The sequence below is a fragment of the Arachis duranensis genome, chromosome 2, assembly GCF_000817695.3.
Source record: "Arachis duranensis cultivar V14167 chromosome 2, aradu.V14167.gnm2.J7QH, whole genome shotgun sequence".
Lineage (NCBI taxonomy): Eukaryota > Viridiplantae > Streptophyta > Magnoliopsida > Fabales > Fabaceae > Arachis > Arachis duranensis.
The window spans coordinates 46,574,039-46,579,200 of NC_029773.3; the positions used below are offsets into that span (position 1 = coordinate 46,574,039).

The following is a 5,162-nucleotide window of genomic DNA, read 5'->3' on the forward strand; positions in this document are numbered from 1 at the left end:
AATAAGTTACTTGGACTAATTGGGATATATGACATGAAATCTCATTAGTCAGGGGTAATTGAGGTTCTTGTGACTCTAAGGGCTAGAATCATAGAACGTCATTCTCCGATTTCGAAGATCCGACATTGTCTGTGACATTTTGAGTAAGATCATCAGAAATTGAATTGCGTGAGCTTCACTTTCTCCCAGATTGATCTAGACTGAGCGGGTGTTTGATTTGGACCTGAGGAGATTAATGACCACGACCAATTGCTTAATCACTTACAGCCTTGCCATTGAAGGAATCATTCATCGTTGGAGTAGTTAATATGACATGTTAATCCCGAAGAAAAAGCATCTCCGAGGCCTTAACTAATCTCTCATTACTGTTCTACGTTTTATTATTATTGCTTGTATATGCGCCTACAACAAACAACTATCTTTCTATCGCCTGACTAAGATTTACAAGATAGCCATAGCTTGCTCAATCCGGCAATCCTCGTGGGATTCGATCCTCACTTACCTGAGGTATTACTTGGACGACCTGGTGCACTTGCCAGTTCAGTTGTGCAAGTCACAAATTGGCGCACCAGAATGCGATACGGTCATTATTAGTATACGGTTATGACATTTGGACTAACTAATGCTCCAACGATATTCATAGACTATATGAATCTCATTTTTCGACCATACCTAGAACAATTCGTGGTAGTATTCATAGATGATATCCTCGTTTATTCCAAGACTAAGGAAGAACATGAAGAGCATTTGAGGATGGTGTTGCTTATACTGAGATAACGGAAGATGTATGCAAAGTTGTCGAAGTGTGAAATTTGAACAAATAAAGTGGCATTCTTAGGACACACGATTTCTCGAGAAGGAATAGTAGTAGATCCCTCAAAGATCAAAGCAGTCGTTCAGTGGAAAAAGCCTAAGACAGTCACGAAAGTTTAAAGTTTTCTAGGTTTGCCTGGTTATTATTGACGATTCATAAAGGGGTTTTTTCAAATGGTCCTACCACTCACCCGCCTCACTCGATAAGAAGTACCGTTCGAATAGATAGAAGAGTGTGAAAGAAGGTTTGAAACACTGAAGAGGAAACTAACAATTGCACTAGTATTGACACTATTAAATTCCCGGAAACCTTTTGAGGTATACTGTGACGCTTCTTTGAAAGCATTGGGGTGCGTGCTGATGCAACACAAGAATGTGGTAGCATGTGCATCACAGCAGTTGAGACTTCATGTGAAGAATTATCCTACTCATTATCTTGAAATGGCAGCAGTGGTGTTTGCATTCAAGATATGGAGACATTATTTATATGGGGCTCAGTTGGAAGTTTTCTTTGATCATAAAAGTTTGAAGTACATATTTGAAAAGAAGGTCCTTAACATGAGACAGCAGCGATGGATGGAATTTTTGAAAGATTACGATTTCAAACTGGGTTATCATTCGGGAAAGGCGAACGTCATTGCGATCACTCTGAGTCGTAAGAGTTTGAGTATTTCTTAGATGATGATAAAAAAGACGAGTTAATTTCAACCTTTGCAAATTTGAGGCTAGGAATGAAGGAAACATAAGAAGGAGTCGTCATGGTACATCTACACTTAACTTCAGATTTCAAGACAGCCATTCAAAAAACACAATAAAAGAATTCGGAGAAGTCGAGATTGTTGGCTGACACAGATTATATAAACCACAACACTGACAAATGCATTGGGTCGTATCAAGGAATAACATTTATTATCTAATCTTTGCACTTTTAACACCAACACATGTTTGATCTTTTTTTTTTCTTTTGAATGAAACACTAACATATGCTCAATTAAAGTAGTATATATTTATTCTTAACTAATCATTTTCGGTTTAAAATTTAAATGAATAATATACAAGAAATTAATATAAATCATTATAAAATTAGAAAAAGAAAAATGGTATTGTCCTTTAAGAATTTTGAGCTACAGAATTAGGTATAAAACATTATACAAGAAATTAGCATAAAGTATTAACAATTAAAAAAAGAAAAACGGTATTGTCCCTTAGGAAAATATTATTTTTTTGAGCCAAACAAATAATCATAAAGGAAAATAAATTTTTTATTTTTTAAATATTATCTAATCTTTGCACTTTTAACACCAACACATGTTTGATCTTTTTTTTTCTTTTGAATGAAACACTAACATATGCTCAATTAAAGTAGTATATATTTATTCTTAACTAATCATTTTCGGTTTAAAATTTAAATGAATAATATACAAGAAATTAATATAAATCATTTATAAAATTAAAAAAAGAAAAATGGTATTGTCCTTTAAGAATTTTGAGCTACAGAATTAGGTATAAAACATTATACAAGAAATTAGCATAAAGTATTAACAATTAAAAAAAGAAAAACGGTATTGTCCCTTAGGAAAATATTATTTTTTTGAGCCAAACAAATAATCATAAAGGAAAATAAATTTTTTATTTTTGGATTAAAAAGGTCCTACCGGGAGTCGAACCCAGGTCGCTGGATTCAAAGTCCAAAGTGCTAACCACTACACCATAGAACCAAGACATTATTAAATGGCAGACTAATCAAATTTATTTTATCTATAAACGTATTTATGTCATGATCATTTCACTTTCCTGCCAAACAAGCAATTAAAAAGCCAAAATAGAAAACATTCCATAGCAAATTATTTGTATGGTACAAAATAAAGTACGATTGGTCTTAAGGTGTTAATATGTACTATGCAAGTTTGTCTTTTTTAGCTTGATAATCTACATTTTTTTTTCTAGATTGAATCACATATATCTAAATTATATTATGTTGAATATGATTAATTTGGGTCGACCTAATTGAAGTTTTGTGAAAAGGGCAAAAAGTCTTTTTACGATTTTCCCCTTACTTTTAACACCAAATTCGAAACTATTAATTGAACAAGCAAAGTACTTATCACTTTAGCTAATAACACATTAATAAGTGTAAGTCAACTAATGTTACTTAACTTTCTTCCTTTTCTTTTTTTTTTCCCTTATTTATTTTGTTTTTGTGCCTGAAGTCAAGGATTCTTCATGATATGTATTTCGTCCCATTTAAAATTGGTAAACATCTTGAAAAAAAAGTATACAACTAACAATATCTATAGTTAAAGAATTATCACAACCCCCAAGCATAATAAAATTAGTTTTTGGTTAACAAGTGCGCTTCAATTGTACCGATTAATGCCGGAAGATTTACATGGCCGAGAGTAAAATTGGATAAAGAGGGAGTATTCTTATTAAACTTACAAAGAATATATGCATTATATATGATAAATTTTATTTGGTAGGCTTTTTATTTATTAGATAAACTAATTTTCATTTTGTATCAAAAATTTACTTTTTACTAGAACGTTATGTTGGAATAAATTATTTTATTAACTCGGATCATTCATATTGAGTTATAAAAAATATATTATAATGCGGAAGCGTAATTTTATTCATAAAAATTAGAAATTGATGGAAGAATTATATCAATTTTGTAGTTCTTTCAATCTTCCTCAACCAAAACCTTCTGTATCCCTAGGGCTAAATTGTAACTCTTTTGATGGGAAAGAGCGACAAAGACGGTTTTGGTATATTACGGACCGAAACCCTAAAGGCACTATTTATATTTGAGTATGACACCCATTAAACCCTAAAACCCAAATAAAATAGTATCTAAAGTCCAAAAGATAATATATCTAAAATCCAAAAGATAATTATCTAAGGAACAAAAGATAATATGTGGTTTTATTCTCATTTAATTCCAATTCAAAATTAATTATGACTTATTCAATTTAGCATTTATAGCAATAAATGAGATCACCATTATATAAGTCATTTAATTTGAAATAGCATAATTTGTGATTATAATTAATATATGTATTGCCCACAAACAAATTAGAAAACTAAAATGATTTCCTAACAATCTCCCGCTTGAGCTATACATACAGTGGCAGATCCAAAAGTTTTATAAGAGGGGGCCAAATTAAATATAAAATAAATTAAATATAACAAAAAAAATCAAGAAAATATAATTTATAGTATATAGGTCAAAATTAATAATTATATTATATAACAATTTATATTCAACTACATACTTTAAAATTTTGGTATTTTTGAATTTATTCTGCGATATTTTATATAACTAAAGTGATCAATTTACCATCTGAAATAAATTTTGAAGTATTTTTTTTTCAACACATACAATCATATAATCTGTTAAAAGTTTGTCTTTCATCTTGTTTTAAAATATTATTTTTATCATTTTTATTGTTTAAAAAATCTATTCAGTTGTTACTGTTATCATAGAAAGAGTCAAAATAAACTTTTTTTTATAATTATCACTTTTTATATTAATCCAAACCTATATTTTTCAATAATTTTTTAATTATTTATATATTTATACGCTTTTATTATTTTTAAAATCTATTTATTAATTGCTATTGATATATTATAATACACATTATAATTTATACATATTAAATTACTAACATGTAAATTTTTTTAGTGTGTAATATACAAAAATATATTTAATCTATAATAAAATTTTATGTGCGCATCTGAATGCTATTTCTCTCATTACTTTAACAATCTGGTTCATCTCATATATTGGATATAGAATCACCGCAACTTTTATCACATTAATGTCGTGACTAAATTACGACAATCACCATACTAACATACTTAACGATATAGATCAAATTTGGATGAGTAATATGGAAATTACATGCCAAGTGATCTCATGCATGTCTATTTCCAACCGGTCCAACTTTAAAACTTTATTGAGATCAAACACAAAACAAATATTACAAAATGAACATTTCACATAACATGAAATAAACCATCAACTTAATTCTGTAGAAAAAATAACTTAATATCTGCCATAGAACATATAGTATAAAATAAACTCCCACTAAATCGAGATATCATAAATATTGACACCCATCCGAGCAGTGTGCTCATGAAAGACTTTAGAGATCAATCCCTTGGTTAATGGGTCTGCTAGCAAATATTTTGTTCCTATATGTTCTATCGGAATCCTTTTTCTTAACCTTTCTCCTTGCAACTAAGAACTTAAGATCTGTATGCTTCAATTTTGTCAAACTCTTATTATTTTTTGGAGTATAGCACTTCTGACTTATTGTCTCAAAATATCTTCAACGGCATTTCAATAT

General features: G+C 29.6%; 1 non-coding gene across 1 annotated transcript; it reads right to left on the reverse strand.

Annotated features, from left to right (window-relative positions):
• Positions 1 to 2,459: 2,459 nt before the first annotated feature.
• Positions 2,460 to 2,531, reverse strand: TRNAQ-UUG (transfer RNA glutamine (anticodon UUG)). Its single transcript has one exon. It is a non-coding gene; the product is annotated as a tRNA-Gln (tRNA).
• Positions 2,532 to 5,162: the final 2,631 nt, after the last annotated feature.